The following is a 22,705-nucleotide window of genomic DNA, read 5'->3' as shown; positions in this document are numbered from 1 at the left end:
GCGCTGGAACGCGAGGTGAGCCGAACCTCCATAGCCCGAGATACCAGCGGGCAAGCGGAAAGAGGAGGCTAGAGGGAACGAGGCTTGAAACTCTGTGGGGAAAAGTTCACCAGGCTAACTAGAAGAGAGAGAAAATAAAAATAAAAAAAGTGACTGATACGGACACAAGTTTCTCTCTCTCCGCTCACCTCTCAAAGGCGAGCAAGACAGAGCAGGCGCCATTTTGGACATACGTCATAAGCAGGGCGACCTCAGGTCTGCACCAGCCCTGAGCCTAGCAGGAAAACCTGACTCTGTGGGGAGGGGTGAAATAACAGGAGATTAGCATCTAACTTGGCAACCCAGTGGGAGACTGCAGGAGAACTGGAGCCCACACTAAGGGCAGCAGAGATTCCCTGTGTGGTCCTTGGGAAAGAGCTTCCGATCTCTGGCTCCTGTGGGTATATCATTTGCCTGCTACCTCCAATTATGTTCAGCTGTGCGGAATTACTTCCCTTTTAAATCAAAAAAAGAAAGAGAGATTTACCACACCTAACCTGGGAATGTCATTTTTGACACACCCTCAACCCTGAGGAACCAAACACAGCTCTCAGTCCACATTCATCTCAAGCCTCTAAGGCTCCACTGAAAGCAGACAGTCCACTTAATATAGAGCCATAGTGTAACAAGAAAAAACACCACAGTGAAGAAACCAAATATCTCCAACATGCCAAACAACAAACGCAAAAACCAAGCTAACAAGAACAAGGAAGACACTATGACGCCCCCAAATGAAAAAGACACCCCAAATCAAGATTATGAAGATGATGAGATCGAAGAAATGCAAGAAGCGGATCTCAAAAAATTGATAAGAACATTAAGAAGTTCTCAAAAACAAATTCTTGAATTACAGAAATCCTTCATGGACAAGATAGAAAATCTCTCTCGTGAAAGTGAAATATTAAGGAGGAATCAAAATGAAATGAAACAACTAGTGGAACAAGAAACTCTGATAGTGACGAGAAATCATAATGAAATGAAGAGTTCAATAGATCAAATGACAAACACATTAGAGAGCCTTCAAAACAGAATGGGCGAAGCAGAAGAGAGAATATCAGACTTAGAAGACAGAGAACAGGAAAGGAAACAGGCAAACCAAAGAAAAGAAGAAGAAATTAGAAATCTAAAAAATATTGTCGGGAATCTACAGGAAACTATTAAAAAACCCAACATTCGGGTTCTAGGAGTTCCTGAAGGCATGGAGAGGGAGAAAGGATTAGAAGGCATTTTCAGTGAGATACTAGCAGAAAATTTCCCAGGTTTGGAGAAGGACAGAGGCATCTTAGTACAGGAAGCTTATAGAACCCCTAATAAACATGACCAAAAGAGATCCTCACCACGACATGTTGTAATCAAACTCACCACAGTGAAACATAAAGAAAAGATCCTAAAAGGTGCAAGAGAGAAACGTCAGATTACTCTTAGAGGATCTCCAATTAGACTCACAGCAGACTTCTCATCAGAAACCCTACAAGCTAGAAGGGAATGGCGAGACATAGCCCAGGTACTAAGAGAGAAAAACTGCCAGCCCAGAATACTATATCCTGCAAAGCTCTCATTTGTGAATGAAGGTGAAATTAAGACTTTTCATAGCAAACAGAAACTGAAAGAATTTGTTGCCACTCATCCTGCCCTGCAAAAGATGCTTAAAGATGTGTTACACACAAAAACACAGAAACATGGTCACCAATATGAAAGAAGGTAAAGGAAGGAAACCTCACAGCAAAAGATCACAGGAAGCTCAATTTCTCTTTGACATAGAATTAAACTCTGATGCTCTGTTAAAGCAATGTGTTAAAGTAATCTATTATGTTCTCTTGATGTCTGTTAAATTCTAATTGTTCAAAAACAGCTGAATTTTTATTAAGAGCTATGGGTTATTTAAATATGTGCTTTTTTCAAAAATTTGAATAATCACCTTGTAACAATGATCAAATTTGGTCTATGTTATGACATGATTTTAAGGAATCTTATTTCAAGCAGATATTTTGGATTTTGAGCCTTCTTGGCATTCTTGACAGGCATTCAAAAAATCAAAGTTTCAAACAATCTGGTCTCTAAAATTTCCAGTAAATCCTGGACTTTGGTTTTTCCAGTTTGGGCCCAACTGAAAAAATCGAAGGACCTATGTCTCTCATCTTATAGAGACACCAACTAATCAGTCTATTTGGAGTATATTAGAAGTACTGTCAAGATGTGATGTGGTACCAGACTTTAAGTTTCTATAATGGAAAATGCTATTAATACAAATGTTTGAGAATTAAAAAGTCTAATGATCTTGTGTTACTAGACATGATAGTTATCTTAATGAGAAAGCCCCAGAGGCTTAAAGGGTTAAATACTTGTAAAATCCTACAGGTGCTTTCAAAAATACTGTGAAGTAAGCAAGTGCCTCTTGTTGGTTGATGAGTTTATAATTTTAAACATGGCGACTTAAAGTCTTTTGTCATCCACAGTTATATATGATCTGCTGCTCACAAAACTAAAGCGTTGTTGGTTCTGTGTTTAGCTGTCCTCCTATAGGTTCCTATGGACTTTTTCCAGTCACTTTTATTGTATTCAGTACTTTGGGATGGCTCTGTAAACAGATGAAGCCAATAATGTATTAACAGTACCAACTGAGAGAAAGTATGGTTAACTGAGGTTACTAAAAAGAAAAAGCAATTCAAATCAATTGGCAATCTACAAAAAAAGTTAAACATTTTAAAAGCTATTATTAAAATTGCTATATTGGTCTATTATGCTATGTTATATGTGTGTACATATTGTATGTCCACATGGGGAAATTTTATTAAGAGTTTTATTTTAAATGGCTTATAGATAAGATTGTCCATAAATTTAAGCTGCTAAAATCAATCAAAGATACATTTTAATTTGTGGGACCTGAATCTGTGTATCATATGTTTTACACTTGTTGGTAGAAAGAAACTAAAAACATTTTATATGGTTGTGCTTAAGTTTACTGGCTAAACAAACTACACCATGTTAGATATTTAAGAGGTGTTTTCAAATACATGATTCTTAAAATTTATAGAAGGCATTGGACCTTCTGGTAAATGTTTTCTTAAGTTGTTATCTAATGGTTGAAACGGTTTGCTAAGTATTCATGTGATATTGCTATTGTCAGCAAGCGATCTAGGACTTGCTCCCTCATTTCTCTATTCTAAGCCCAACTTGTTCTTTCATTTCTCTATTCTCTTCAAGGTAGGAAACTAATTCTATTATGAAGGAATCTGTAGGATGCACAATTTAATCTTTAGACCTTATAAAAGAGATGGCTAACATTTTTCTGCAATAGCATAGCCAAAATAAGAACTTAAATAATAATCTCATAGCTAGATTCACTTCGCCATCAGCGAAGTATACAGTAAGTAGAAAAAACCTCCCTTTCAGACCAAAGGGAAAGAAAGTTTTAAAATGAGAATGTAAATTTCCTCATGGGCATTGTCTACCTTAGAAAAACTACTACAGAACATGCCTGTGACTATAGACTTGTAGTTCAGGCCACCGAAGATTAGAGATGGGACACGGGCACTCCCTTGACTTGCATCCTCTGGTCTGCTTTAACACAAACCAGGAGGAAAAGAAAGCTCGGCATCAGAAGCAATGGGTGGCAGGCCTATTAATGGCTGATCTGTACAGTGATCTGCCCTCAAGGAGACCCAACAGGCCAGTCCACTGCAGTGGCTTTCAATGTGGTAAGCCTGGGCTTCAGCAGAAGTCAACTTGTGAAGAGCCCTGGCAGCTCTGCCAAGAGTTGGATCACTGGAAATGGACCTGCCCTGGAGTCGAAGGATGCCCAGGTCAGAGCCACAGATCTTATTGGCTCTAAGCTGAAAAGCCCTTCACTCAGCCCAACTTCCAAAGTGACCACTGCAGCTGAGGGGATGGTCAAGTAGGGTCAGCAACATTGCAGGCAGAACTGTAAATTTCTTGTTAGAGATGTCCCCTGCCTTTACCTGGCCAGCTCTCCTCCCAGGCCAGCCAAGTAATGAAAGTCAACAGAGTGCCTTCCCCTAGGAGGTTCACACCTCCCTTAGGATATACCCCATGTGAAGAGATAGATAGGTTTGGGCCTCTGAATTTACAAGGCCTAAAGCCCACCAGATTATTATCAAGCCCCTTCTATCAGGTTCTATTTGCCTCTCAATCAGAAAACTTAATTGTAGCTTAGACAGCACCTTTCTTAGCTCCTCTAATAATGACTCTGTCCTTTGTTCTAGGCCCTGTCTAATGCACTTGGGCCTCATTCCTTTGTAATCATAACCTCTACTCTACCACCAATGGCTCTACTCCCAACATGTGTGTACTGATGGTCCTCTTCCCCACTTAATGCTGTATAATTGTTCAAACCTGGTAAATGCCACTCTTAGGATCATTGGTTACTATCCTCACTCTGTCTTTTATGACCTTGTCTAAATATGATCAGAGTCGGCAAACTTGGAAGGCTTCCATAGCCTTGGCAACTCATGACGACAGCCTAGGACGGTTCCTGGCGCCATAAACTAGAGTGTCAATTTGTTGGGTCAACAACAGGAGCCACTGTGCAGTTGCTCCTCATGTGGGATCTCTGTCCTTAATGTGCTGTCCATTGTGATTTAATGCTATAACTAGTACTCAAACAGTATGTTTCACTTTGTGTTTCTATGTGGGTGCAAACTGTTGAAATCTTACTACTATAGTTTTAATGATTTGTGATTACTTTAAAACTTGCTTATATGGATGAAATGATCATTTTTCCATTCAATTACTGTTTATAGCTGTTGTCTATTCTCTCACTGAACTAGAATCTTACTGCTTTTTACTGGTTAAACTTGTTAGCTGATGAGCATTACACCTTTTTACTCTAGTGCAAATTTAAAAGCTGTTACCTCAAAACTTTGAAAAAAGAGAGGGAAGAAGAGTGAGGGAGGGTAGGAGGGAAAGAGGAAGGGAGAAAGGGATTATCATTACATTCTTAGAATTGTGTCTACAAACTGTATTGAATGTGTTAAAAACTGATTAAATATTAAAATAAAAAATACTAAAAGATACTGGTCTTAAAAACCTGGATTTGGCTATAGAATAGCTAACATATTAGTTACCCATTTGTGCATAACAAATTATTCTAAACCTGACAGCTTAAAACATTTATTGTTTCCATAATTTCTGAGAAGGAGACATCTAGAAGATGTCAGCTGACACTGTAGTGGACTGAAGGTTTGACTGAGGCAGAAGGAGCTGCAAGGAAGGCTTTACTCTGGGGACTGTTGGAAAGAGGATTCATCTTTATCACGGGGGTCTTTCTGTCAAGTTGTTAACAACATAGCAGCCCACAGTAAGTAATCCGAGAGAAATAGCCACAAAGATGCCTCATACCTTCTGACCAAAGACAAAAGCTCGAGCCTCTATCATAAGCTCACCTGGGAAGTGACATACTGTCACCTCTAGCATAGTCTTGGTCACTAGAACAAACACTGGTATAATATTGGTAAGGAATACACAAGCACCTGAGTACCACCAGGCAGATACCATTGGCACATTGACTACCGCAAACCACATTCTAGGTTTGTCTAGTGTTTCCTTGTGTGGTCATTTAACTTGTTTTATTTCGTTCACATTTTTTATAAACTAGAAGCTTTGTCTACAACCTCGATGTTCGATGTTATTAATATCTCAAAGAATGCTGTAAAGATGACATACTCTAATTCACTTTAGGAGTAACATATCAGGTTGTCCCTCTTAACTAAGATGACCTGATACCTTTGTTTTAAAAATGTTTCCTTTTTCTCTTTACAATTAAGTGTACTCTGTGAACTGATACTTTGACAGCTGCCAAATATCCTGTTATTTGGGCAAGAATTTGATTTTCATGTGATCTTTACTCTCTGCAACTAACTTTTATTTTTTGTGCATTTGCTGTGTCCCTAAGAGTTTTAAACACATTTCTTCTTTTTTTACCCCAGTAGTTTATGAGATACATACGCTTAATTGTCTCCATTAAAATTGAGAAAAAAAATTAGATTCAGGGATTAAAGGTTAAGATATACAACTTAGTGACAGAATCAGGACTTTTAAAAAAGATTTATGTATTTATTTGAAAAGCAGAGTTGGAGAAAGAGAGATGGAGATCCTCATCTTCCATCTGCTTGTTCACTCCCGAGATGGCTGCGATGGCTGAGGCTGAGCCAAACTAAAGCCAGGAGCCTGTGATTCCATCTGGGTCTCCCATATGGGTGGCAGGGGTTCGCTCGGGCCATCTTCCACTGCCTTTCCAAGCGATTTAAGCAGGGAGCTGGATCAGAAGTAGAGATGCTGGGAATCAAACCAGTGATCATCTACAATGTTGGTTTCCCAGGTGGCAGCTTATCTTGCTGCACAACAATGCTAACCCCAGAACCTGGATTTAAAGTCATGTTTGACTGCTAAACCTATGCTATTAACTATACTGCCTATAGAAAGAAGGGGAAACTTCCATGAGGAACTTTCCACATAGCATAAAAGGAAAGTCTCTTGCAAATATAGGTAAGAACCCAGGAATATGAAGAATAAGCTATTGAAGTTGATATCTGTGATTTGGTTACATGACATAATAGGCAGAATTCACTAGGTTACAAACAGAATCATATCTGAAATACTATAGGCAGATAAGATACTGTACTACTTTAAAACTTTCAATAAGTTATTATCCTATTCCTTGAGATATCATTCCTTGACAAGAAAAAAAATTGTCTATAGATGCAATTTTATTATAAAATTACATAAGCAAAGGGTTTTCAAAAAGTTTGTTGAAAATATATGTTATAATAAAACTGCATAGATTTAAAAATGTACCTTTTGTTTTTCTGTGAACATTTTAAAACACCCTCATGTGATGCATAATTGTTATAATTATTACCTAAAGTTAATATTAAGTAAATATTTAAATTATTCTAGATAGAATTTTTATTGGTGAGGATTGTGGAATGGTGGAATGAGTAAAAAAAAATGTGCTTCAGTGGGAAAGGAAAAAGAATCAGCTAACACTTTTATGATTAGATTGTTCAAGCAATACTGAGAAATACTACTTGTGTTTTCTATAATGATGAAAGTATTATGTGACCAGAACTCACTATACTGAACATGCAACTTTAAAGGGTAGTTACGAATTCCACTAGAACTTAAGATTCCTTTATTGTGTCTCTTCATTTCAGATGCAGATATCCCTCTCTTCATACTAAAGCAATTGTATAGATTTTTTTTCCACCAGCCTTTTTATTTTATGAATGAGAAATCTTAGATTGTATGTCTAAGGTTACTTGGCAAGGGAGATTCAAGTTAATAGTTAATTTCTGAGCAATAGTAGGGCCATTCCCATACCTCTTTGGGATTATTAAGTGTCTGGAGATCTGCTGCCCGTTCTGGTAGTAGGAGACAAAAGCAAACAATAAACAACAGCAACCTGAATCTTGGGTGTGACAGGCATGGACCAAACTTTAATTCTGTGTTCAGGAAAAGAAGTCATTGCAGAATGAGAAATCTTGTTTCACTATATTTGTATTGTATGAATTTAACTCCTTCCTATAAATAAGAATGATTTTTCAGCCTATACCTTTTTTATCTGCTTTCTCTCCCACATAGAGGCAGTGGAACAGATTAAATTAGTAATTCCTTGCACTTGCCAGGCCTAAATTGTTACTGTTTCCCAGTAGGAGGGTCTTTCTTGAGAACTACTTTTAAATATATATTCTAGGTTTTGTGGCAATAAGGAGAAAGGAACTATATAATAGCTTAAAGAAGTATAGGGTTAATCTTAAGAAAACATTTTTTTCCTAAAGCAAGTGACCCTTTAGGCTTCTTCAGATCTCTAGAAAAATCCCAAATGACCAGTGGTACAAAGGATATGTGGTGCTGCTGCTCTGTGATGAAGAACCATTGCTACCAGTGTAATAGCTATTGTGTATAGAGCACAGGTGTGTTCCAGATGTGCTTAGCTAAGTGCCTTACTTGTATTATTTAATCCACACAATAACTCTGAGAGATAGACATTAATATTTCCAGTTGACAGAATGGTTAAATGCAATTGAAAGGCTTACCCAAATATCCAAAATAACAGTTGTCCTGATGTGGCAGAGAAACTTTCTAAATCAGATGTGACTCCTAAATGTGTGCTCTTAATTCCCATCTTTCCTCAAATTTTAGATCTCAACATTCTGAAGATTTACTTCCCTCTCTTTGTCTTGAATGTACTTTCCCTCTGCTACTCTACTTAGATAATACAACGAAGTTCAGTTCTGCTTATGCTTTCTGATGCTTTTCTTGGCCAGATATTTCTGTCTTCCCTCTCCAAGCTCCTTACTCCTCATATTAACTCAGCATCATTATTTTCACTTAAGCTATGTTAAATCTCCCTTACCACACATGTATCATCATAATTTCTTTAAAAGTTTGCCTATCTGAATGGCTAGTGACTACCTCATAGCCAGATTTGGTTTTCTTACTCTATTTTCCTCACAGCCTATATTTATATTTCCCTTCTATGATATTCTCAGAAGCTTAGAAATTTAAAGCTGAAATAGACTTAACAACAAAAATAAATGATATAGCTCACCAACTTAAAGGACCAGGATTGAAAAAGTATTAAGTGTATGATAAGCGCTGCTTTCCTTAATAAAATCAAGTCTCAGTCCTATCCTAACAATGAGCAAAGGCCAAATAATCTTCAAAATTTTAGCGTTTCTTGAATCGGTTATACAAAACAACCAAGTTAACTAAATTCCACAGAGTCACAAGCCCCTCTGAAGACATGACACATAAACTGTTTTGCCTAGGAAGAGCATGGAAAGAAGAGATGGTCATTGTTACAGTAGGTAAAAAAGTAATTGAAAGTTTAATGCATATCTTGAAAGCACTAGGTGTGGGCTAAAATATCAATTGAAAGTAACTGGGATTCCAGAACACAAGGAGTTTACTTTCCTGTATAGACTTCTTTTCCATGGGCCTCCACTGGTTTTCTCACAGACAGGGGAAAAACGTTGGGGATGGTCCAGGAGATAGAAGAGAGCCGACCTTAGTAGCTAGGCATGCAAAAGTGTATTGACTGCCTCTGGGAAACAGGCATGAAATCATTGGTTTCTTCACACATTTTTTTACACTAAGCAAAGCCTTGAACTACAAAGGTAGGAACAACAGACCCTCTCATCCGCAGGGTCCATGCAAAGTTCCATTACTTCCTGAGAAGAAGCAGCAGCAAAACCATCTGCCTGATGAAGAGGGAACTCATGCTGTCACCCGCAGACTCAAGCATCCAGATACCCATTGCTTCTGGGAAGGAGTAGAAGTAAAGGCCCAGGCCAGTGCTGTGGCATAGCAGGTAAAGCCACCGCCTGCAGTGCCAGCATTCATATGGGTGCTGGTTCAAGTCCTGGTTGCTCCACTTCCAGTCCAGCTCTCTGCTATGGCCTGGGAAATCAGTAGAAGATGGCCCGAATCCTTGGCCCCCTGCACCTGCATGGGAGACCTGAAGAAGCTCCTGGCTCCTGGCTTTGGATCAGCCCAGCTCTGGCAGTTGCAGCCATTTGGGGAGTGAACCAACTGATGGAAGACATCTCTCTCTCTCTCTCTCTCTCTTTTTCTGCCTCTGCCTCTGTAACTCTTTCAAGTAAAATAAATCTTAAAAAAAAAAAAAGGAAATGCCTGTCTATAAGCTTCCCCAGGACTCTGGCCACTACAAAGGCAAAGCTGAAAAATGTTCTTTTCAAGAGCTGCCAGGGATTTAAGGCAGAGTTTGGCAGTCATGGGGTTGAGGATGGACAGAAATATAAGATCCTGCCTCAGAAGCCCAGGGGCATAGCCTGTGTCCAAAAGTGAGATAGACTAGAAAAACGGAGGATCTCACATCTCCACAAGAAGCCTAACAAATTGCAGTCTACTGCTGGGGAAGAGCAAGAATGGACGAGATACCTCCCCCAATAGTGAAGGCATTCAGGAACTGCCAAAAGTGAAAATGGAACTGAAACAGTGAGAAAAACTCTCAAGCATCCTAGGCCTCACCTAAATAAGGTGGCAGTAGCCTGTCACTGGAAAGATTTGAATCCTATATTGTGTTGGGATGAAAGATAGCAACAACAAAACCCAACTTCAGCTGCTTACTAAATTGACTCAACAAACTCTCATACTAACAGCCTAATAGAAGACAATGTATGGGCCGGTGCCGCGGTTCAATGGGCTAATCCTCCACCTTGCGGCACCGGCACAGCGGGTTCTAGTCCCAGTGGGGGCGCCGGATTCTGTCCCAGTTGCCCCTCTTCCAGGCCAGCACTCTGCTGTGGCCCGGGAGTGCAGTGGAGGATGGCCCAAGTGCTTGGGCCCTGCACCCCGTGGGAGACCAGGAGAAGCACCTGGCTCCTGCCTTCAGATCAGCGCGGTGCGCTGGCCGCAGTGTGCCAGCCGTGGCAGCCATTGGAGGGTGAACCAACGGCAAAAAGGAAGACCTTTCTTTCTGTCTCTCTCTCACTGTCCACTCTGCCTATCAAAAAAAAAAAGACAATGTATGACTATTTGCATAAGAACACTATTCATCTACATCTGTATTATTTTCTGAGTATCCAGCATTTAATAAAAAAGTCACAGCATTCTAAAAAACAAGGGAAAAAATTCACTGTTGAAAGATAAAGCAACCAGGCTGCAAGCTGAACCAGAAGTTGGAACTATCAGTGGCATTAAAACACATTTTACATAAAGGATCTAGTAGAAAAGGTAGATAGTGTTCACCAACCTATAGTGACTCACGTGGAAATGTTGTAGATCAACACAATATCAAATGAAGCATTCTTTCAACTGGCTTATCAGAAGACTTGACAAAGCTTAAAAGAATCAGTAACCATGAAATATCAGCAAATAGAAATTTTACAGAGGGAAAAAACGTAAAGCATCCAGGAGCTGAATAACTACCAGAATGCCTCATATACTTGTATATGTAATTGGGATTCCAGAATAAGGAAGGGAAAAATGGAGAAGAAAAAAATGTTTTAAGATACAATGGCCAAGAATTTTTCAAAATTAATGAAGAAGCTCAGAGAGTTTCAAGCTTAGTAAAACCCAAATGCATCAATGCTGGCAGTGGAGGGAGAGTCTTCAGGTAAGGAAAGATGGATGGAACTCTCAATTCAGTCTTCATCTCTTGACTTCCTTATAGTCCCCATACCTACTGTTTAACATTGTGGCCCAGCTGTAGACAAAGGAACTCTTAGTGCTAGGCATCACTGCCATGGCAGGCTAGATGGGATCAGACACAAAACATGAAACTGCATTTCTCAATGTATATTCAGGGTAAGTAGAAACCATTACTGCTGTTAGATATTTAGTTGGCAGGAAGAAGGATTTTTTAAAATTAAATTTCACTATGTATACCAACATATAAAAGCTCTGAAAAATGAGAAGTAAACGTTTCAATGTGGTGTTGCCCTCAAGTTCTGTTTTCTAAATACAGATTGAGTATCCCTTATCCAAAAGTGTTCAGATCTCAGATTTTTTTTTTTAAATGTTGGAGTATTTGCATATATATAATGAAATACCTTGGGGATGGGACACAGCTTAAAAAGTTCACTTATGCTTCATATATACTTTATACACATATCATGAAGGTAATTTGATGCAGTATTTTTAGTGTGCCTGTATTTTACCTGTGACCCATCACATGAGATCAGATGTAGAGTTTTCCACTTGTGCTATCATGTTGATATTCAAAAAGTTTCTGATTTTGGAGCATTTTTGAGTTTGGATTTTTGGATTACAGATCTGCAACCTATATTATGCCACCACAGAATGAGAACTGTAGAAGCAGTAAGTGTTTTGGCTATCTCCTTTTCTCATTGCCCAGCAGTTGGCTCATTTAGTCAACAAATATTTAAGTGACAGCTAGGTATCCGGCACTTCTCTAGGCTTATGCATGTATAGCTGCAAGGCTGCTGCTTTCCTGGGATGGGGATGAGTTACACATAGCAAAACACACAAACAACAGAGTATTAGAAAGTGGTATCTAGTATGAGAAAATAAAACAAGGCGATTAGAAGGTGACTAAGTTAGGATAGTTAGGAAAGGCCTCCCTGATGTAAGATAACTATTAACATTCCTCAAAGGATACCATCACTTACCCTTAGAAAACATGATTTATGAAGTAGAACTGATTCTTTCTTCCCTTTCTCAAGTCATTCCATTGCCAAGTCCAAGGAACTTCACTCTTATAAGCACCATATTAAGAATTAAGAGGTGTGAGACCCTTGGTCACTGATCCTATGATATCTGCTACCTTCAAAGGAAACCATGACTGTCTACAAAAAGGTCTTTATAAGACTATAACAAGATAAACATTCATGATTGTAATTAATTTAGCAAATATTTATTGAGTATATCTAATGACCAGGTGTTTCTGGTGTGCAGTGAACGAGATGGACAGTTCTTGGACTCGTGGAACATATATGAATGTGGCAACCCAAAACATTAATCCTACCTGTAATTCACATATAGTTCTCTCATTCTTCCCCACTCCAGATTTCACTGCTAGTAATTCATTGATAATCTAGAATTAAGTCTCCTTTCTATTTCATTTTAGTGTATTTTTTTTTGTTATAAGATGATGAATCTTCCTGCTTATACTTCCAATTGGTACCACCTTTTTTAAAGTTTTCTATACTCTAATGATTTTATATTGTCTTGCCTTGTCTCATTGTAAGCTCTGTGAAGTCAGGAACCCTGATTCTCTTCTGCTAATGTTGTGGACACATTAGGCTCTGGTTCTAGAAGAGAAAGTTGCTCTTCATCCCTCTTTTGTTTTGTTCTCTTTGAGAAAGTTGTCTATTTAGGTTCCTGGCTTTAAAAGAAGAAGAAGAGAATGAATGAATGGAGTGGCATTTGACCTAGCAGTTAAGATGCCAGCTGGGATGCCTCCATCCCATATCAGAGTTCCTAGGTTAGAGTCCAAGCTGTGCTCTCCATTATGAGTACCTGGGTTGCAACAATAATGACTCTACTAGTTGGGTGTTGGCCCCCATGTGGGAGACTTGGATATAGTTCCTGACTCAAGCTTTGGCTAACCCTAGCCCCATCTATTGCAAGTATTTGAGGAGTGAACTAGAAAATAAGAGCAGCATCTCTCTCCAAATCTCAAATAAATGAATGAATGAATGAATGACTATAAATTGTAAGGTCACCACAAAACACACCAAACACCAGAGTTAAAATAAAGATTTATTGTTGGGTGGGGGGAAGTCCGACAGGCTGAAGGGAGAGGGAGAGGGCACAAAAGAGGGAGGGGCCAACAAAGAGGTCAAGAGAGAGCACGAGGAAGCAGGTCCTATTACACTCTTGCAGGGGCTAGAGAAGTGGGAGCAATGAATCCCATTAGGGTGGATGTGGAGCTGACGTTTGTGGTTGGGCCATTTGGTCGCCTGACTTCTAGCAAGGCAGGCTGGGCTTAGGACCAAAGCCTACTGTGCAAGATGGTGCCCGGGGCCAGAGCCTAAGATGGTGCCCAGAGCTTAAGATGGCACCACAGATAAAATGGCACAATTTTACTAACGTAAATGATTAATAAAAAGAGGTTAGATAGCTCAAATGTAAGTAATTTTACTCTGTTTTTGTGGAATTTTGTGTCTAAGTATTCAGCATTGAGGTTAAAGAACAGGCTTTCTCTGAAGAATAATAATGAAATTTCCAAAAAAAAAAAATTAAAAATGAAACTTCCATTGGAATTTGATTGTGTTCTGCCAAAGGATTTATTCTCAAACTTCTCCAAACTCCTAGATTCAGAAACTTTTGGAATTTATGTAGAATATAGTTTTATTAGAAGTACTAGAAATAGTACAGTACTTCCCTACTATCCTCTGTTTCCAGGGAGGCCACTATGACAGCATTTTGCTTTATCACTTACACTGAGTGGTCAGAAAAAGCACCTGATAGCTTTGCACTAAAATTGTCAAAGTCTGGAAATAAATTAGCCACACGTGTGTTTGCTCAGCTCCAACAACACAGATGCAGTGCGTGCTTTCAGCTTTGTTAAGGCAATGTCGTCATTTTAGCTATGTGAAAACTGCCATAAAATGTGGTTTGATTTAAGGGGAGCTGTCAATTTTTATTTTGTCTAGCTTTTAATATGTAGATTTCACACTTTAACATGCATCAGCAGCCATTTAAAAGTACTCCCTTAATAGTAGCATTATGTAAAAGCTTTGAATAAAATACAAGACATACTTAACATTAACTTATGACCACTGTGATCTCCTAGAAAATACAAATGTGAGAGAAAAGGTTTTGAGAAGTGATCAAAAGACTTTCAGTGTGTTGATTTTACTATGATGGTTCTCTATGACTAGTATTCAGTGAATAAACACCTAAAAGTTTCTTGTTTTTCCTTAGTTCATTTTGGTTTAAATTCAGCAAACATTTGTTGAGTATATGCCAGGCTTTGTATTTTCTACAGAACAAAATTGAAAGATATGTCCTCACATTAGGGTTTAGAATTCTAAAACCATGCTGGGCATCCTAGTACATAGTGTTGAACATGTGTACACAGCTGAAGTCTTTGAGAGGGATGAGTCTAAATTAGAATTTGTTGGCTTGGGTAAGAGAGTTGGCTTAGGTTATTTCTGATAGGTTTTAGTTTTTTCTCACTTTTCAGAATGCTCTGATCCCTTAAGAAAAGTCCTATCACTATAAATTACTTGAATTCAAATATTTATCTTTTTGGAACTCTCTCGTACTTTTTTTTATTTGTATTTATAAGAACTAATAGAAAATCATTCCAGAAATAGAATGGCATGCAGATAAGGCACAGTTACAATCATAAAGGTAGAGAATAGGAGCAGATAATCAGAAGGGTTTGCCTCTGCTTAAAAGAACTACTTTCTGTACCCTGTGTCCCATTGGATTCCTGGAACTGTGGCAACTGTCTGCCTAAAGAGAGAAAAACAAACCCCATTCCAGCCAAAAAGTAGTAGAACCACCACAGGTTTAGGCCACAGTGCTTTTGAAACAGGGTTTAGTTTTGGTTTCTTAATGATCCAGCTAAACTGAGTGACTTCTCTACTTTAATTTTATACGTAGAGAAGAAATTGAGGCTCCTGTTTTGTTTATCTAGCTGTTCATTTTGCAAGCATTTCAGTCCTCTAAACTAAGCACACTTCCAGGACCCAGGAATCAGAAACACAACCTGAACTGTTGCTATACAGAGTGAAGTACCACTAAGAGATTGACATCCTGTTGAGGAAACATGGCATACAGATGCAAAATAAGTAGAGAGCATAAGTGATAATATGTAATTAAATGCTAAGTAGTGGGAGTTGTGCTGTGGCACAGCAGATTAATAGCCCTAGCCTGTGGGGGCCCGCATCCCATATGGGCATCGGTTTGAGTCCTGGCTGTTCCACTTCCACTCCAGCTCTCTGCTATGGCCTGGGAAAGCAATAGAAGATGGCTCAAGTGCTTGGCCCCCTGCAGCTGCATTGGGAGACCTGAAGAAGCTCCTGGCTACTGACTTTGGGTCAGCACAGCTCTGGCTGTTGCAGTCATTTGGGGAGTGAACCAATGGAATGAAAGACCTCTCTCTCTGGCTCTACCTCTCTCTGTAACTCTTTCTTTCAAATGAATAAAATAAATCTTTAAAAAAAAATGCTGAGTAGCACTTTTGTAGGCTGTAAATACATTTAGTCAATACCTATTTTGAATAGATACTGCTAATATACTAGGGATACCAAGAGTGTCTTTTTGAAAAGATTCATAAGATCAAATAATGAAGGTGATTTAAACAAACTGTGGAATTTTTTCCTGTTCTCAGTGTCTTCCTAGCAAATTTTAAACTAATTTTAGACTTGATTTTTCTTTAAAGATTTATTTATTTATTTATTGAAAGAGAGACAGAGGGGTTCTCCATCCACTGGTTCACTCCCCAAACAGTCGCAACATTTGGAGCTAGGCCAGTCCAAAGGCAGGAACCAGCAGCTTCTTACAGGTCTCCTATGTGGGTGCAGGGGCCCAAGCACTTGGGCCATTCTCTGCTGCTTTCTCATGGGCATCAGCAGGGAGCTCAATTGGAAAGGGAGCAGCCTTAACCTGCTACACCACAGTGCCAGCCCCAAGCAAATATTTTTTTCATTATAACCTATCTCAGCCAGAGAAATGCAAAGCAAAGATCATTTGCCATGAATAAAACTGGATGAAAAGCACTGCTGAAACTCTGCTTACATCCAAAATGTCATGCCTAATCCAATACCTGCTTGCTTTGGGCATCAGGATACCATTGTTTCAGGTCTGCCTTGACAAAAAAATAGCTTTGTGACCTTTAGCAAATCACCTGATCTTTACATGCTGCAGTTTTTCTCTTTGCTCAGAATACAACTGCCTAAAAGATTCAGAGGAAATAGATTCCTCTTTGATCCCATCTTCTTCCCTCCCGACCCTTTCTCTTCCCATTTTACCATCCGAGGATATCTAAGAGGATGCTTTCTGACTCCCAAATACCCTTAATATTTGATTTGTACTTCTTTTCTATGGTGCTTACCTCTTTTAGCTATATATTTTATCATTTTTACCACTAATTACATTGTTTTAAACATATTGGTGGCAGTCAACATGTGCCTGTCAACTCAGTTTTGTGTCTTTTTGGTGACCCAGAAATGAAATGAGAGCTGTTAAAGTTGTATGGGGTGAAAATAATTACTTAAGATGTCACACCGTTTAAGTACTGTCATATCCTATGTAATTTAGTTATTTGTGCCAGTGGTGACACCATCAGATGAAAAGGATTAATAATAGGAAAAATAAACTTTATTTTTACCATAGTGATATAAAAATTGTTTGCTTTTGCTGTTTAAAATCTCCTGGCATAATATTTGTAGACAGTATATGTTGTAAACATTATATTTAAACTCATTTTAAGGCTTAGGTTCACTTTTTGTTTGAAAATGGAATGTACATTAGATTTTAGTGCTTCAAAGGGTGAATATCAAAATTAGATTTTCTGGGGCTTTTGCTGTGGCATGGCAGTTAAAGCTGCCACCTCCAGTGCCGGCATCCCAATTGGGTGCCAGTTCAAGTCTCAGCTACTCCACTTCCGATCCAGTTCTCTGCTATGGCCTGGGAAAGCAATAGAAGATGGCTCAAGTTCTTGGGCCCCTGCACCCGTGTGGGAGACCTGCAGGAAGCTCCTGGTTCCTGGCTTCGAATCATGCAGTTCTAGCCATTGTGGCCAACTGGAGAGTGAACCAGCAGATGGAAGACCCCTCCCCCCGCCTCTCCTTCTCTCTGTGTAACTCTGACTTTTAAATAAATAAAAAAAATCATTTTTTTTTTGACAGGCAGAATGGACAGTGAGAGAGAGAAAGGTCTTCCTTTTGCCGTTGGTTCACCCTCCAATGGCCGCCGCGGCCGGCCGCACCGTGCTGATCCGAAGGCAGGAGCCAGGTGCTTCTCCTGGTCTCCCGTGGGGTGCAGGGCCCAAGCACTTGGGCCATCCTCCACTGCACTCCCGGGCCACAGCAGAGAACTGGCCTGGAAGAGGGGCAACCGGGACAGAATCCGGCGCCCCGACTGGGACTAGAACCCGGTGTGCTGGCACCGCAAGGCGGAGGATTAGCCTAGTGAGCCGCGGCGCCAGCAATAAATAAATCTTTAAAAAAAGATTAAATTTGCCAGCATAGACTTAAATGAAACACTGGAGATGCTTTAAGGCAGCCCTATCTAAAATTATAGCATCTTTTAAATATGTTACTTTTTTTATTCAACCTAGAATAAGTGAGTTTTAGTACAGTAAAATAAACAATGAAGTTATCTAGAAACCTGAGGTAACTGAATCTGAAGACACTTTTCAGAAAGAGGCATGAGAATATTTTATTGCAAACTAACAGATTTTTTTTTGGAAAATATCTCTAATTTTTTATGCCAATTATCTGTTAAAATGATGACATTTTGAAACGTTAGGTTAAAATCTATAATTAAGTTTTGTGTCACCTGCTACCTCCTACCCTTTTTAAAGTGGCTTCTAGAAAAATCCCAATTCCATGTACAGCTCACATCGTGTTTCTGTTGGACAGTGGGGCTCTAGAACTTCTGTAGGAAAACAACACCTGAGCGAGGAGCGCCATGTTTTTCACAAATAGCTGTAAACCACAATCTACCAGCAGAGCACCCTCTATGACATAAGAACAGTGGAGAAAGAAGGCACCCACCAGAAAGGGGTCTCAGGGCCCTCCTCTGAGCTTGATGAGCCCAGGAGCCCAGAGGCGGGAGTGGCTTTGCCCTGATCTCAGCAGCACAGTGGGAACCACGCCCGAGTCTCTTCAGCCCGATTTGGCCTGCCCTACCACTCAAGAGTACCTCTGAGGACTTGAAGACCAGTGCTTCTCCCTGGGCGAGTGGAGCCCTTGGATAACACAAGGCGGAGTGTGAGGCCATGGTTCTGAGAAGGCAGGACTCCCTGGGAGGGTTTGTTGGTAGAGCCAGACCTCCAGCCATAGCTTGCCACTGCCTGGAGCCTGTTGGGGCAGAGAAGCCCCCATCAGCACCTTGGGGCTGCGTCACTTGGAAGGACAGCTCTTGTTGTGGATGAGGAAGTCTGAGATGCCATACCACACGTTGCTGTCCTCGTACAGGTCGGTCATGGAGGACTGCAGCGAGGGCTGCAGAGTGGACCTGTGATACTCAAAAAGCCACAGCACCAGCTCCCAGACCACTGCAGTGTGCAGTGGAAATGGGTCCCGCTTGAGCTAAGGGATATAGCCCTTCTCCACGCCCAGGCGGCACAGGGCAAACAGGACCCGTGATGTCAGATACATGTTGATCTGGCTGTTGATGTTATTGTTGTCTCTAAATATCAGGAAGCCCCCGATGAAGGCAGCCAGGAATGAGTGTGCCTGGTGGGTCTTACCCTGCATGCGGGACTGCAGGACACAGAGGCCCTTGTAGGCAAACTCAAAGCTGGCCAGGTTCCGGGAATGGGTGCACGTGGCCTGCAGCTTCTCCTGGAGGCTTCCAAGGCACCACACACGTTCCTTCTGTTTCTTTTCCACCACCCCATGCAAGACCATAAGCTCTGGCAGGACTGAGAGTGCTGGTTTGGTTTGTTCCTTGCTGTCCTGCTGCTCCTGAAGAGAAAGGTCATGACCAGCGCATGAGGGGCCCAGATTTTGACTCCATAGTTTTGGAGAAGTAAGGCTAGCTGCAGTTGGCTCTCAATTCAAATTCCAGCTCTAAACTTCCTGGTGCTGTAGCCTCGGGCTTGTCACTCTGCTGAGCCTCCGTTTCTCCATCTGTGCCACATGGGGATTTGGTGCAGGAGTCCTACAGATGAGACGTGAGAGCAGGATGGAAGCCCATGGACAGAGGCATATGGGGAGCCTAGGCAAGAGGCATCCACCTGCCTGCTGGAGGCCAGAGTCCAGTTCCCCAGATATAACATCAGAGATTTACTCATTTAAAAAGCATCCCATATGAGGTGCTGGTTCGAATCTCGGCTGTTCCAATTCCAGTCCAGCTCCTTACTAATATGCCTGGGAAGTCAGCAGAAGATGGCCCAAGTACTTGAGCCCTTGCCTCCTACATGGAAGACCAGAATGAAGTGCAAGGCTTCTAGCTTCATCCTGACTCAGGCTTTGCCATTACAGCCATTTGGGGAGTGAATCAGCAGATGGAAGATCTCTGTCTCTGTCTCTGTCTCTCTCTGTTTCTCTCTCTCCCTCTATCTCCCCCCCCCATCTCTCTCTACCTCTGCCTTTCAAATAAATCTAAAAAAAAAAAAAAAAACCACAGAATTTCATGTTGGAGTATGTAGTTTATAAGCCTTTTCCCTTTGGCTAGGATTATAATTACTGGTGTTTCTAGAATAATTAATCCTCAGTTATCAAGGATTCTGATACACACAGAGTGGGTACATATGCACTCACTCATACATAAATGACTGACTTTTGGGATTTGTGTACAGGAAGTTTGGTCAGTCCCAAAGGTTGGGGGGCAGGAATGGAATCTCAAGATTTTTAGTAGTTATTCAAGGATTTTATATATATAAAGTGGTTTTAAAATGTTCTTTTTGAAAATTGAAGTAGACTGGCTATCAAAGACAGGGAGAGTGGAGAGAGAGAGAGACAGAGAGAAAGGTCTTCCTTTTGCCATTGGTTCACCCTCCAATGGCCGCCGTGGCTGGTGCACTGCAGCCGGCACACCGCACTGATCCGAAGGCAGGAGCCAGGTGCTTCTCCTGGTCTTCATGGGGTGCAGGGCCCAAGCACTTGGGCCATCCTCCACTGCACTCCCGGGCCACAGCAGAGAGCTGGCCTGGAAGAGGGGCAACCGGGACAGAATCCGCTGCCCCAACCGGGACTAGAACCCAGTGTGCCGGCGCTGCAGGTGAAGGATTAGCCTGTTGAGCCGCGGCGCCGGCCTCCAATGTCTTTTACTCAATAAATCCCTAATAGATGTTGAGCAACTTCTGTGCCCAGGCATGAATGTACTCCTTTCTTTGAAGATAAAATCTATTTCTTTCTTTGAAGATAATACTTCTTTGTGTTTGGATCTTTTCTATTATAACTACTTATTAATGTCCTTTATTCCTTTCATCTTGCTATTCTGTTTTTACTTATTTATTTTTATGTTTCCATGCTTTTTAAATATTAGTATTATTTTTTATGTAAGGTTATTGATCACATTAAAATGTATATGCTGCCTGTTCCAATTATCATTTTGATGATCGATGATCTTTTAAAAGTACTCCTGGGGTCAGTGCTGTGGCACAGCTCTGGCCTTTGCAGTCATTTGGGGAGTGAACCATCAGATGGAAGACCTGTGTCTCTTTGGCTCTACCTCTCTCTGTAACTCTGTCTTTCACATAAATAAAACAAACCTAAAATTTTTTTTAAAAAAGTACTTTTTTGTATATTTCTTGCTTACCCAAGCATTCAGCTATCCATCTTACCAAACACTTATCCTGTCTTAGTTCATTTTGGTCCTAAGATTAACCTATCACTAGGCTCTGTTCTCATCATCCGAGTCAAAATTCAGACCATATGTGAGCTATATAAGTCATCACTTATCAGTGAAATGAAGTATGATGATACTGCATACAACCATATCATGTTATAATTGCTATGTAGTTTTCTTTGGTAATTTGAATGTGGTTTTATCAAGGTGTTGACTATTGAAATGCAGTAGTACTTTCTCATGGTTTTTTTTTTTTTCCATCAATAGCACAGATAATTGCTTTAGATTAGAGTGCTGAGGTGTTTATTTTTATTCTAGAGTACTGCATGAATGTTGGGGTTTGTTTCTTAATCAGTGCTTGCTTGATAAAGTCTTGAGGCCTTTCTTGCCATTTTCTTATGTAGATCTTTAAAATGACAGACTGAAGACATGTGTGTTAATAAATCCATACAGAAAAAATGTTTAAATTTCATTATGAATTCTCACAGTACCATACTTACTTATTTGAAAGTATTATTGTGAGGTGGAAACTGAGTTATTAGGTATGAAAATTCTTAGGAATTGTTTTAAAATAACAACTACTCTTTTTGAAAAAAAAAAAAAAAGCCTAGAAGTTATCCTCTTTCCATTTGTACTACAACCATGGCTCAAAGTCCTAAGAAGTATTTGAAGTGAGTAGCAGCTCCAGAGCATTGGGTGCTGGACAAGTTGACCAGTGTGTTTATTCCTCATCAAGTGAACAAAGTTAAGTATGCCCTTACAGGGGATGAAGTAAAGAAAATTTGCATGCAGCAGTTCGTTAAGATTGATGACAAATTTCAAACTCATACAACCTACCCTACTGGTTTAATTGATATCATCATCATCATTTACATGACTGGAGAGAATTTCCATCTAATCCATGACACCAAAGGTTGCTTTGCTGTTCATCATATTATACCTGAGGAGGTCAAGTACAAGTTGTGAAAAGTGAGAAGGATCTTTGTGGGCAGAAAAGGAAACGCCCATCTAGTGACCCATGATGCCGGTAACATTTGCTGTCCTGATCCCCTCATCAAGGTCAATGACACCATTCAGACTGATTGGAGACTGGCAGGATTACTGATTTCATCAAGTTTGACACTGGTAACCTGTACATGGTAGTAGAGGTGCCAACCTGGGAAGAACTGGTGGTGATTGCCAACAGAGAGACATTACCAACAGAGACACATCCTCACTCTTCCGATGTCGTTCATATAAAAGATGCCAATGGCAACAGCTTTGCCACTCGGCCTTCCAGCATTTTTGTTACAAAGGAAAAAACCATGGATTTCTGCTCCTTGAGGGAAGAAAATCTGCTTCACCATTGCTGAAGAGTCGAGAGACTTGCTGCCAAACAGAGCAGCAGGTGAAATTGTCTATAGGAGACATGTTGGAAAAGTCTTTGTACTTAAAAACAAAGAAGCAGGGCCGGCGGCACTGTGACACAGCAGGTTAAAGCGCTGGCATCCCATGTGGTGCTGGTTCAAGTCTTGGCTTCTCTACTTCTGATCCAGCTCCTTGCTAATGAGCCTGGGAAAGCAGAGGAGGATGGCCCAAGCCCTTGGGCCCCTGCACCCACATGGGAGACCTGGAAGAAATCCTGGCTCCTGGTTTCAGCCAGGCCTACCCCCAGTTGTTGTGGCCATTTGGGGATTGAACCAGCAGATGGAAGACCTCTCTCTTGTCTCTCTCTCTCTCTATAACTCTGCCTTTCAAATAATAA

At 40.4% G+C, this 22,705-nt stretch overlaps 1 protein-coding gene and 2 pseudogenes across 4 annotated transcripts in view; 2 read left to right on the top strand and 1 right to left on the bottom strand.

Moving 5' to 3' along the window:
* ARHGAP20 (Rho GTPase activating protein 20) overlaps positions 1-22,705 on the top strand; it is a 140,242-nt gene that overhangs the window by 54,449 nt on the left and 63,088 nt on the right. The gene's annotated exons all lie outside the window — the stretch shown is intronic.
* Positions 18,567-19,180, bottom strand: LOC133764675 (peroxisomal membrane protein 4-like; annotated as a pseudogene).
* LOC133764881 (small ribosomal subunit protein eS4, X isoform-like) lies at positions 21,604-22,352 on the top strand (annotated as a pseudogene).

This window comes from Lepus europaeus, chromosome 7 (genome assembly GCF_033115175.1).
Source record: "Lepus europaeus isolate LE1 chromosome 7, mLepTim1.pri, whole genome shotgun sequence".
NCBI classification, from domain to species: Eukaryota; Metazoa; Chordata; class Mammalia; order Lagomorpha; family Leporidae; genus Lepus; species Lepus europaeus.
The sequence above is the reverse complement of the archived record's forward strand: the minus strand, read 5'-3'. Positions and strand labels throughout refer to the sequence as shown.